Source organism: Giraffa tippelskirchi, chromosome 11 (assembly GCF_054371585.1).
Source record: "Giraffa tippelskirchi isolate mGirTip1 chromosome 11, T2T-mGirTip1v1.2.pri, whole genome shotgun sequence".
NCBI classification, from domain to species: domain Eukaryota; kingdom Metazoa; phylum Chordata; class Mammalia; order Artiodactyla; family Giraffidae; genus Giraffa; species Giraffa tippelskirchi.
Window position 1 is genome coordinate 7,788,134 of NC_137285.1, and position 13,619 is coordinate 7,801,752.

General features: G+C 45.5%; 1 long non-coding RNA gene across 2 annotated transcripts in view; it reads left to right on the top strand.

Moving 5' to 3' along the window:
• Positions 1-13,619, top strand: part of LOC145526698 (uncharacterized) — a 102,235-nt gene that overhangs the window by 35,535 nt on the left and 53,081 nt on the right. The gene's annotated exons all lie outside the window — the stretch shown is intronic.

Here is a 13,619-nt window from a genome sequence, read left to right on the forward strand (position 1 = left end):
TTCAACTGTTGATAGGCATGTGGACTGTTTCCAGTTTTCAGCTAATACAAGTAGGGCTGCTATGAATATTCTTGTACATGTTTATTGGTGAACACATGTATGCATTTCTTTTGAGTGGAATTGCTGAGTCAAAGATGATACACATAGTTGGCTTTAGCAGGTACTGTGAAATCCTTTAAGGAAGTGTTTACACCAGTTTCACATCGCTACTGATAATATCTGAGAGTTTGCAATTGCTCCAACCTTTGGGCTTCCCAAGTGGCACAGCGATAAAGAATCACCTGCCAATGCAGGAGACTCAGGAGATGTGAGTTCGATCCATGAGTGGGGAAGATCCCCTGGAGGAGGAAATGGCAACCCACTCCAGTATTCTTGCCTAGAGAATTCCATGGACAGAGGAGGCTGGTGGGCTACGCTTCATGGGGTCACAAAGAGTTGAACACAGCTGAGCACACATGCAGATATTTGTGTCTACGACTTTTACACTTTATTTTATTCGGTAAGAATGAGCAATATTACATGGAAGTTTGGATTCACATTTTTTCTAATATCCGAGCACCTTTTCACGCACTAATTGGCTAGTTGGAGCTCATCTTTTGTGCACTTCTTGTTCATGTCTTTTGCCCACTATTCTCTTTGGATTGTGTGCCTCTTTCTCACTAATTTGTAGTTCTTTCTTAAGACTTTTTGAATACAAGTCCTTTTTGAATTTGCAAATATCCATTCCCACTCTCTTGGTTGTGTTTTCATTCCCTCCACAGTATAGTTTGATCACTGTGAACCACGGTGCCTATCGTCCAAATTATCAGTCTTCCCCTTCAGGTAGCACTTTTGTGACATATTTGAGAAATCCTTGCCTACCCCAAGGTCATGAAGACATTCTCCCATGCTTTTGCCTAAACATTCTATTGGCTTCTCTTTCACATTACCTGTACAATCCATCTGGTATTAATTTCTGTGTATGGCAGGGTTCAAACTGATTTTTTTCCAACATGGATTGACCCAGCACCAGTAATTAAAAACAGCATCTTTCATCCTCTGCTTCTGGGGAATTTTGTTGTAAGTCAGGTGACTATTTATGAGTGAGTCGACCTCTGGACCCTGTTTTGTTCCATTGGTCTATATGTCTAACTTTTAGGAAACTTTCATAGTGAAAAGAGGTTTGTGAAGTTAGGAGGTACCCCTAAGGAATCCATTTTTTGGTAATGGTTGTACGAGAGGCAGGAAGAAATCCGTCCAGCTTCTGGAAGCAGCTGTGGCTGGGTCCTAGAGCCTTGTTAGTATGGGTTATGTTGTGTGTATTCTTCCAGGTGGTGCTAGTAGTCAAGAACCCGCCTGCCGGTGCAGGAGATGGCAGAGACCCGGGTTCGATCCCTGGGTTGGAAAGATCCCCTGGAGGAGGGCATGGCAACCCACTCCAGTATTCTTGCCTGGAGAATCCCCATGGACAGAGGAGCCTGGCGGGCTACAGTCCATGGAGTTACAAAGAGTTGGACACGACTGAGTGACTAAACAACAATGCTGTGTGTGTCCTCAGTGGATATAGAGTCTCCCCTGTAGTGCTCCAGGGGGATGAAATGAGCATTGACCTTGGTCTTGTAGCCTCGAAGCTGAAACTTCCTTCCCTCCATAAGACTGCACGTGAAGAATTTGAATCCCCCATGCTTGCCTTCCCCCAAAACCAATTTGTCCCTGCACACTCCTTCCCCAGTAAACTGTGAAATACAAGGTCTCCTTGTAATACTTTTATACACTGCTCACTGCAGTTTAATATATGAGACACTGCATCATAGTCTGGAGGTTCAAAATTACCTCGAAGTAATCATTTCCTAGAGGGCTGGTAGTAAACATTCTGTCACATAGCTATAGATTGTCGCCTGTCGCCATCCATCAGCCCCCAGGGAGATATTAGGGGGAATGATACGGGAGTGAACTGAGAACAGGTGCACGTGGCTGCCAGCCCCCTGCAGAGGGAAACGGACTTGGTGGCCTTATGGCAGGCTGGCTTGGTCGGGGGTGGGCTCTGTCTGCACCGCAGCCCAGGGTTGTGGGTTTGAGCTGTGGGTGGCCTGTTGGCTTAACTCAGTTCCAGGGTCGCTGACCCCTTCAACCCTCATCTTGGCCTTCTGACATCTTCCCTGCAGCCTTCAGATCAAAGCCATCACCTGCATTTGCACAGTGATAATGGTGGTGTTCGGTGATGCACGTGTGTGCGTGCCCAGTCATGTCCAACTCTTTGCGACCCCATGGACTGTAGCCTGCCAGGCTCCTCTGTCCATGGGATTTTCCAGGCAAGAATACTGGAATGGGTTACTATTTCCTCCTCCGGGGGATCTTCCCTGCCCAGGGATCGAACCCTTGTCTCCTTCGTCTCCTGCATTAACAGGTGGATTCTTTACCACTGCACCACCTGGGAAGCCACAATAATAACAGTCACCATTTACAAGCACTCCCTCTGCCTCATGGAGTCTGCTGATCCTTTTCAGGGGTCATCTTATTCATCTTCCGAGTGACTCCAGGAGGGAATTATAATGTTAGCCATATTTCACAGCTGAGGAAACTGAGGCTCAGAGATGTGGGAAAGCTTGCAAAGTCACACAGCTGGCCAGCAGAGCCACGATGTGAACTTGAAACTTGTGTATCTGCCTCCAGAGACCAAGCGCTAAATCACCAGGCATTGCCTCTGTAAACATCCAGCCCCTCACTGAGCCCATGAGCTTGTACCCTTACTGCTCTCTGAGGCATGTTGTTCTTGTACAGGTGGAGAAACCCAAGTTCAGCACGTAGATGGCATTGCCAAAATTCCGCTGCAGAGTTCTCTGGCCACGCACCTGAAATTGCCTCCTTGGGAAGGCATCTAGAGTACAGGTAAAACGTCACTGCCTGCAGACTTGCAGCACCTGTGAAGGTTCACCTCATGGACCTAATGACTCAGTGAACTTCAGCCTAAGTCCCCAGCACGATCCGATCGGGCCTGAGGAAGTGAAGTTGATACAGTGTGAACGACCCTCTTAAGAAAATTAATAGTAATACAACTTAGGTACAGGCGTAGCTATTTGTCAGGTGCATTCAGGCAGCGGTCCTGCAACTTGCATTTCATGAACGTCAAGATCAGTCCCCTCTGGCCCGAAGGCTACTGTGGTATCCCACCTTGTTCACTCCAACGATGAAAAGTCTTGCCTCAGTTGGCATTTCGGGAATCTCAGATTGGAAAGAAGCACAAAGTAGCTCATTTAGAGGTGTTCAGTGTGTCCTTGTCACTTTTGGGCTCCACCCAGGACTAGAACTAGGAGGCATTGGAGCCCAGCATCACTCAAAGTCTAGTCTCCGAGCTGTACGTTTGTGAGCTCTGTCAACAGTCCTAGACAAGATCAATCGGACACCGAGAACCGGCATGTAAAAACTTTTATAGCAGTCCAGTCTTACACTTGCATTGTTGAACCAGCCATAGACCAGTTGAAGTGTTGTTGAAATTCAGTGGTGAGATGCTGGTGATGTGAACAAGTACTAATCACGCAGAGTAGGACCACATGATTGGGCTTCCCAGGTGGTGCTAGTGGTAAAGAACACGCCTGCCAATGCAGGAGACATAAGAGACTCGGGTTTGATCCCTGGGTCAGGAAGATCCCCTGGAGGAGGGCATGGCAACCCACTCCAGTATTCTTGCCTGGAGAATCCCATGAACAGAGGAGCCTGGCGGGCTACAGTCCACAGGGTTGCAAAGAGTTGGACACCATTGAAGCGACTTAGCACACATTCTTGGGATCGCATGATTACCAGCAGCTCCATGAACAACTAGGACCAGTCTACGATATACTTGGGAAAAAACCAAAGCTGGCCCTTCATCACAGTCACTTTGACATGTACTGGTATAAACTTTGTTAGGGACTATGCTGTTTTCAAAACACCCTGTCATCAGCATTTTATTCCACAAACAAGTAAACCTTGGACCAAGATGACCATAACAACAATAGCAACAAAAACCCAAACCTAATGTAGTAATAATTTGAAGTCTGTTTTAGTTTCTTCCTTTTTTTTTTTTGTATTTTGAAGTATAGTTGATATACAGTGTTGTGTTAGTTTCTGGTGTTCAGCAAAGTTATTCAATTATATATATGTATGTATGTATTTTTCAGATTCTTTCCCATTATAGGTTATTACAAGATAATGAATAGTTCTATGTGCTAGACAGTAGGACCTTGTTGATTATTTTATATATAGTAGTGTGTGTCTCTTTATCCCAGGCTCCTAATTAATCCCTCTTCCCTTTCCCCCTTTGGTAACCATAAATTTGTTTTGTATGTCTCGGAGTCTATTTCTATTTTGTAAATAAGTTCACTTGTATCATTTTTTAAGATTCCACATGTAAGTGATACCATATGATATTTGTCTTTCTCTGCGTGACTTACTTTAGTTTAATATGATGATCTCTAGGTCCATCCATTTTGCTGCAGATGGCAATATTTCAGTCTTTTTTATGGCTGAGCAATATTCCATCGTGTGTATCTGTACCACATCTTCTTTGTCCATTCATCTGTCAGTGGACACTTAGGTTGCTTCCAAGTCTTGGCTGTTGTGAATAGTGCTGTCAGGAAACAGGGGGCACGTGTGTCTTTTTGAACTAGCTGTAGTCTTTTCTGGATATATGCCCAGGAGTGGGATTACAGGATCATATGGCAACTCTATGTTTAGTTTTTTGAAGAACCTCCACACTATTCTATAGAGTGGCTACACCAAGTTACATTCCCACCAATAGTGTAGGAGGGTTCCCTTTTCTCCACACCCTTTCCAGCATTCATTATGTGTAGGCTTTTTGATGATGTCATTCTGACTGGTATGATGTGATATCTTAATGCAGTTTTGATTTGCATTTCTCTAGTAACTAGTGATGTTGGGTATCTTTTCATGTGCCTGTTGGCCATCTGCATGTCTTCCTGTCTTTCTCACTTCTGTGTGTGCTGACAGGCTAGTGTTTGGCCAGTTTCAGTTGGATATGACTCTAGGCTGTGTGTTGTCTCATTTGGGAACCAGTAGCTCTCTTATTATGGTGATGGCAGGAGTGCAAGAGATTGGAAATGTGATGTCTGTTGAAGCTTAGAACTGTAACACTGTGACTTCCTCTCATGTTTCATTGGCCAAGACAAGTCACGTGACTAAGTGCAACACCAATGGGGCAAGGGAGTAGACCCCACCCACAAGGGAGTAGACCCCACCCACAAGGGAGTAGACCCCACCCACAAGGGAGTAGACCCCACCCACAAGGGAGTAGACCCCACCCACAAGTCACAGGACAAAGAGCATGGGTGTATAATTCTGTTCAAGGGAGGATGTGGCATTGGGAAACATAATCCAGTTCACCACAGCTGATAACCACGAATACTAGGAAAAGCACTTAGCGATGAGCCTGGCCAGAGTAGGTGCTCGGTAAAAAAAAGCAGAGACATCACTTTGCCTACAAAGGTCCATCTAGCCAAAGCTAAGGTTTTTCCAGTAGTCATGTATGGTTGTGAGAGCTGGACCATAAAGAAAGCTGAGCACCAAAGAATTGGTGCTTTTGAACTGTGGTGTTGGAGAAGACTCTTGAGAGTCCCTTGGACAGCAGAGAGATCAAACCAGTCAATCCTAAAGAAAATCAGTCCTGAATATTCATTAGAAGGACTGATGCTGAAGCTGAACCCCCAGTACTTTGGCCACCTGAGGCAAGGAGCCGACTTGCTGGAAAAGACCATGATCCTGGGAAAGATTGAAGGAAAGAGGAGAAGGGGACGGCAGAGGATGAGATGTTTGATAGCGTCACCAACTCAATGGACGTGAATTTGAACAAAGTCTGGGAGACAGTGGAGGACAGAGGAGCCTGGTGTGCTCCAGTCTATGGGGTCCAAAGAGTTGGACACAGCGACCGAACAACAACAACAACAATTCTCCTAGGAAGCAGACTCCCACAGCTTCCTCTGAAACTGTTGTGTGGGAGGGATTCCCCCTTCATGGGAGGTATCAGGGATGAGTTGCCTTTCCAGCCCAGCGTTAAGTCAGTGGAGAAAAGGCTTGTGACGTCATGCACCCAATGCTTTGTGTTCCTGGGAAGAAAGATCCCAAGTGGAGGCTGCCAGAACTATTATCGGCTGCTTGCATATCCATTTGCCCATCCACCACTCACAAAGTGCTCTATTTATTTGCACACACTGTGTTACATAGCAGCGGAGGGAGAATTCATTAAGGTGAATTGTGAGGGTTGCTTTCAAAAAGAAAAGGTTTCATCTCTCTATTTTATGCAGTGCATAGTTCCCTGTTTAATGAGAACTCTGCAAGTCCATTTTCCTTAAGGGTTTAATAAAAGTATAATTTAAAAAATTAAGACAGATGGGGAAAGTGCCAAGGGAAGCCGTTTCTTCCATTAACTCACAGGGTAGACCTTCTCAATGCTGCAAGATGGGTGGGGAGAGGAAAGACTCCAGAAGCTATCAAGAGTCCTTTCAGGTTACATAAAACTCGGGCCTGGGTTTATGGGGCTCAGGGATTCCTGCCGAACAGATAGGAATTAGATTTACCGGTTGAGTAATGGGACTGTTGCTGTCTGGTAGATTAATTAGTGCTGATAGTGGAGCTTTGCTTTTTCTTGGAATTTGAACTACAGAGCCCCAAGAAGTGGACATTTACATCTTTCAAACTTTTTTCTGAATTATCTTGGTTGCTTTCGGAAGGGAGGAGAGAATGGGGTGGTTGAGGGAGGGACAGCCTCGGGGTGTTGGGGGCCCCTGTGCAGTGCTCATCTCCCTACATGCAGCATTGTTGTTATTGTTCAGTTGCTAAGTCGTGTCTGACTCTTTGCAATCCCACAGACTGTAGCCCACCAGGCTCCTCTGTCCATGGGATCTCCTAGGCAAGAACACGAGTAGGTTGCCTTCTCCTGGGGATCTTCCCGATCCAAGGATCGAAACTACACCTCTTGCGTCTCCTGCACTGGCGGGCAGATTCTTTGTCACTGAGCCACTTGGGAAGCCCCAGCATGCACTGTATTAAGGGCAAGTTGTCCACTGCAATTTGGTTGCTTTCCATCCTGCTGCCACCCCTGGCTTCCTGGAGCAAGGTAGTTCTTAAGCTATAGTCACTGAAATAATAATAATAGCATTATTATTATTAAAGAAGCTAAGGATGAGTATTCCTCACGTTTTGAGGCGCTTATTTTGTTAATTTCACTGGGAGGCTGGTGTTGTTATCATCATCTCCTTCTGGCAGATCACTAAACCAAGACTCAGTCACTCGTCACTCAGAACACACGGAGCTGGCAGTTGAAACCTGTGTCCCTATCTTAATCTGTGTGCTACCCTTTTCTCGGTGACACACAGCCCATCGGAGTCTCAGAGACGTGGGGTAAAATTCCCAAGCCTGAAGAGCCAGGGTAGACGGAGCACGAACTAGCTTTCTTATCTGGCAGCTTGCCCCGCTGCATCTCTTGAATTTATTATCAGGATTCTGACTTAGTTAATTTCAGCCTGCATCATACTCATTCAGTTCAGTTCAGTCACTCAGTCACGTCCGACTCTTTGCGACCCCATGGACTGCAGCACACCAGGCTTCCCTGTCCACCACCCTCATCCTGAAAACAATGAGCAAACTCACATTGATGGAGGTCTTACCATGTTGCAGGCACTCTTCTGAGAGCTGCATGTTCTTTATTTCATTTAATTCTCAAAATACATGCTAGGAGGAAGGTACAGTCGGCCCTCTGTGTCAATGGATCCCTCATTCCCAGTACCAAGGGCCACCTGTGGGACTTGAACACCTGGGGATTTTGGTGTCTGCAGGGGGCGTGGTCCTGGAAGCAGTACTCTGCGGATGCTGACGGACAACTGTGTGTAGCACCTCCGCTTTCTCGATGAGGGATCTGAGGCTCTTGAGAGGCGAAATGACTCACCCAAGGTTATGTGACAGGAAGTGGTTCAAACAAGATCCGGACCCATATCTATGTGAAACTCCTAAACCTTTGCACGGAGCCCCAAGGCTGAGTAGACTTGATGGCCAGCTTCCCTTCCCTTCTCTTTACCAGTGTCCCAGGCTGCCTCCATACCTAGTAACTGAGGGCTGACCGATGGACGCAAGGCAGCCTGTCACACCTGGGAGTTATTTTTAGCATGTTACTATAGAAACCATTCTTCTCAGAAGGTAGGAAGGGGTCTGCTTGCCTTGGTGCATCCCCTGGTCAGCATATTGTTTTATGGTCTCCTTGGTGTGCTGTGAGTTGTCATTCAGGAGACCCTTGGGCCTCAATGAGATGGACATGGGTTCCTGAGCTAACAGTTTGGGAAACATGATCTTCTCTGCCTTTCTTGGGCTGCCATTCATTAAGTGATCCTAGAGAGGAGCTAGGATCTTTTCTGACCAAGGAAATGCCTTTGGTTTCCCTATATGTTCAATTCAAAAGTAGTTGAAAACAGTTTCCATATCTTGACCGTGTTGCCAGAGACGTTTGAACTGATGGATAAAGGTCAAGAACTAGATAATGTCCAGAGAATGGAGAGGATGACTCCTAAGTTCATGTTCACTTTTTCAAAGTTGTTAACTGGCTTCAAGTAAGTTAAATTATTCTCTCATGGACTGTAACCTACCAGGCTCTTCTGTCCCTGGGATTTTCCAGTCAAGAATACTAGAGCAGGTTGCCATTTCTACTCCAGGGAATCTTCCTGACCCAGGGATAGAACCTGCATCTCTTGCATCTCCTGCATTGGCAGGCCGATTCTTTACCACTAGTGCCACCTGGCGAGCCCAAGTAACTCTATTTGTATCAAAGAAAATAAGAGGACAGGTTTTTATTTTGTAAGGATACTTGGATTTTCCGTTTAGGACCAATAGAAGTGACTTTGGCACCACACAGACCTCTGCTCTCAACTTCTGCATCTGTGCCAGACATCACTATTAGATCACAGCACCATGGCCTGCTCAGATCAGCTGTGATCTTAAAACCCTTCTGAGTAGCGGGAGCCAGGCTCCTTCTGCCACAGATCAAAATTGGGTTAGAGGCGAAATCAATTTGCCAAGTGTGTCTGGAAGTTTTACGTCCTCTTTGAGTTTCAGTTCAGTTCAGTTCAGTCACTCAGTCTTTGTGACCCTGTGGACTGCAGCATGCCAGGCTTTCCTGTCCATCACCAACTCCTGGAGCCTGCTCAAACTCATGTCCATTAAGTCAGTGATGCCATACAACTATCTCATCCTCTGCCTTCAATCTTTCCCAGCTTCAGGGTCTTTTCCAATGAGTCAGTTCTTTGCATCAGGTGGCCCAAGTACTGGAGTTTCAGCTTCAGCATCAGTCCTTCCAATAAATATTCAGGACTGATTTCCTTTAGGATGAACTGGTTTGATCTTGCAGTCCAAGGGACTCTCAAGAGTCTTCTCCACAGTTCAAAAGCATCAATTCTTTGGCACTCAGCTTTCTTTATGGTCCAACTCTCACATCCATACATGACTACTGGAAAAACCATAGCTTTGACTAGATGGACCTTTGTTGGCAAAGTAATGTCTCTGCTTTTTAATATGCTGTCTAGGTTGGTCATAGCTTTTCTTCCAAGGAAAGTGGAAGTGAAAGCCTCTCAGTCATGTCCAACTCTTTGTGACCCCATAGACTATACTGGAGTGGGTAGCCTTGCCCTCCTCCAGGGGATCTTCCCAACCCAGGGATCAAACCCAGGTCTCCCACATTGCAGGTGGATTCTTTACCAGCTGAGCCACAAGGGAAGCCCAAGAATACTGGATTGGGTAGCCTATCCCTTCTCCAGTGGATCTTCCTGACCCAGGAATTGAACTGGGGTCTTCTGCATAGGGTTCTTTACTAATTGAGCTGTCAGGGAAGCCCAAAGAGCAAGCGTCTTTTAATTTTATCGCTGCAGTCACCATCTGCAGTGATTTTGGAGCCCAAGAAAATAAGTCTACCACTGTTTCCCCATCTATTTGCTGTGAAGTGATGGGACTGGATGCCATGATCTTAGTTTTATGAATGTTGAGTTTTAAGCCAGCTTTTTCACTCTCCTCTTTCACTTTCATCAGGAGGCTCTTCAGTTCCTTTTCGCTTTCTGGCATAAGGGTGGTGTCATCTGCATATCTGAGGTTATTGATATTTCTCCCAGAAGTCTTGATTCCAGCTTGTGCTTCATCCAGCCCATCATTTCACATGATGTACTCTGCATATAAGTTAAATAAGCAGAGTGACAATATACAGCCTTGACGTACTCCTTTCCCAATCTGGAACCAGTCCGTTGCTCCATGTCCGGTTGCAACTGTTGTTTCTTGACCTGCATACAGATTTCTCAGGAGACGGGTCAGGTGGTCTGGTATTCCCATCTCTTGAAGAATTTTCGACCGTTTGTTGTGATCCACCCAGTCAAAGGCTTTGGCGTAGTCAATAAAGCAGAAGTAGATGTTTTTCTGGGATTCTCTTGCTTTTTCTATGACCCAACGGATGTTGGCAATTTGATCTATGGTTCCTCTGCCTTTTCTAAATTCAGCTTGAACATCTGACAGTTCTCAGTTCATGTACTGTTGAAGCCTGGCTTGAGTTTAGGCATCTGTTTTTTCCTATCAGATACATGGATTGAGTTAAGATGCTAATCAAGGCCTCTGATGGGAAAACACATGCTGTTCTGATTCGTAAATAATGAGAAATGAAGGCTTAGGGGGTGATTTGTTGAAGGTCATAGTAAGTGAGGGAGAGGGTTAAAATTTGTGAGTCAGATCCAGGCCCCTGTCTTGGCTGTACCATTTCCTCGTTTAGTGATGTCTGGCAAGTCATGTCAAATCCCTGAACCTGAGTTTCCTCATCTGTGAAATGGGCATAGAATGTTACCTCAGTGAGCCGTGGTGAGGATTAAGCTGAGATCCTGCATATGAAATGCCTAGAAGGGGACCCATAGGGAGAGGAAGCACCTAATAAAAGTTAGCTAATATTTGTTCAGTTTTCTTAAAAGTATCTTATGCACAGAATCCAATATACATTGTTATGAAACATGGCTATGGGTGCCACTATTGCCATTTTACAGATCATGAAATGCAGACCTCGGTAACATGGCTTTCCCAAAATCACACAGAAAGTGAATAGAAAAGCAGCTAGAACTCATATGCCAGATATGGCGAAGCACCAGTCCTTACTTCCTTCAGATCTTGTCCAGATATCCCTCACTCAGTGCAACATATCATGACCATCCTTTTAAGATTTCTCCACCCCCCCATGTCTATTTCTCCTCACCCTCCTTTATTCTTCTCTGCAAAGCACTTTTTGCTTTCTAAGACACTCTCTCTTACCATATAATCCACTTATTTATTTTGCATATATTTTATTGCCTGTCTCATTCCTACTTGCCTATCCCCCAGGGCAGGGGATTTAGTTTATTTTTTTGAGTGCTGTATTCACTGCTCTGAGCACAGTACTTGACACACAGTAAAGCACTAAATATTTGCTGAATAAACATGTGAAGTCTACCTGACTCCAAAGCTCACTCTTTGGATCACACCATGTCCTACACGATTTGTAATCAGAGTTACTAGCTATTGAATGCCTACCATGTTCTAGGCATCATGGAGATGTCATAAATATACTGTTGCTACATTTGGCCATAACCGTTCGTGGAAGGGATGATTATCCAGGCTTTGCAGCTGAGGAAGCTGACACTCAGCAAGGTTTTGAGACTTGATGATGCCCATTGGACATCTGTTAAGGGACAAGAAGGGAGTCATATCTAGATCAGCTGGACTCTACGACCTGCTCTCCATCCCCGGCCCATGTCAGGTTATAAGAACTGGCTTCCTTCTCAGCAGCTGTTTATGAGTACCATCCTTGGGCCAAAATTTTCACTTGAGAACCAGACTCTTGTTCAGCTTAAAAAAACTCATCAAACCTCATGAACAGAGTCTACTGTGTACATGTTCCAGGATTGGAGCCCACAGAAACCTAGAAACAGAATCCCAGGGGTTAGAGGAAGTCACAGGGAGTCCAAGAATCTGGTTCTTGGACCAGAAATCACCTAGGTGAATTCTATGATCAGGCTAATCTGGAAAGCAGTAAGGAATTCATCCATCTATCCATTCATTTCCTCATCTTTAAAATCAGGATAAGGGACTTCTGTGGTGGTCCAGTAGTTAAGACTCTGCTTCCAATGCAGGGGGCCCAAGTTCAATCCCTGGTCAGGGAACTAGATCCCACATGCCGCAACTAAAGGTCCTGCATGTAGCAACTAAGACTCAGCGCAGCCAAATAAAAAATAAAATAAAATGGGGATAATACCAGTTCCCAGCTTATATGGTTATTGCAAAGATTAAGTACGACCCCATGGACTGTAGCTCTCCAGACTTCTCTGTCCATGGGATTTTCCAGGCAAGAATACTGGAATGGGTTGCCATTTCCTTCTCCAGGGGGTCAATCCTCCTCGGGGAGCGAACTTGCCTTTCCCGCGTCTCCTGCATTACAGGCAGACTCCTTACCACTGAACCATCAAGGAAGCCTCAGGCCTGTAATACCAGTACCAGCTTATATGGTTAATGTAAGGATTAAATAAGGGTATATTAGGAAACACAGGCTTAGAACAGTGCCTATCAAGTAAGTCATAAGAGCTGGTTAAGCCCTGGACACCTCTTATGGTTGGTTATCAGGGATACGGCAGAAACAGACAGACAAGGCCTTGCCCTCCTGGTGCTGACCATGTGAGCACAGATTTTGGCATCAGATAAACCTGGATTAAACTCCCACCTTTGCCACTCACACTCAGGTGTGAACATGAACAAACTCCTGAACTTCTCTGGCTCCAATGTGGGGATAATAGAATTAACAACAAGAGCAATTAGCCTCGTTGTTATTTGTATAAACTAGAAGAGGCTCTGAGAGGCAAAGCAACTTGCTAGGATCACACAGCTAGTGAGTGTCAGAGCTGGATCCATATTCACATCTGTTAGACTGGGGGTTGAACATTTACCTACCACGTTATACAGCTTCCTGCAGAAAGAGAGAGGTGGCTATAAAACTCACAGGGAATGGGTGGAAGGGATTACGAACCCAGTGAAGGCTTCACCCAGTTTACCTGCACACTGAAGCACATTGGACCGAGGCCTCCGTGGGAACACCCTCCGCCCCCAGCTGTGACAAATGATGCCCAGACTTACCTAGTTCCCACAGACCTCACACAGAGCCAGCCTCCCCAAGTTCTCCTGCAGCACAGGGGCATTTGGAGAGCTCCTTGGAGAGTTTCAATCTCTCTAATCTTGCCAGGCTGGCACAAGGAGGGCTTGGGAGACATGAAAGGCAGCAGTTATTTATTTCATGAATAGATAACGGCAGGCCATTTAGAGGGAGCAGTGGCAGGAAGATGAAAAAGCTATTAATACAGTTGGAAGCTCATTTCTTTCGGAGTGGTCAGCAGCCGCTGGAGAGGACAAAAACGAGGAAATATTGCAATGGGAGCTCCTGACAACACAAATTATTCAGGAGATATTAAAGTGTGTTGTTCACCATCGTAAACATTTTTTTTTAATGTTTATGAGATCTGTTCAAAGGCATCTTGATGGATGAAACCCAATAACATTTATAGGGGTGTGTGTGCCCGTGTGTGTGTGTGTGTGCTTGTGTACACTCACATTTCTTT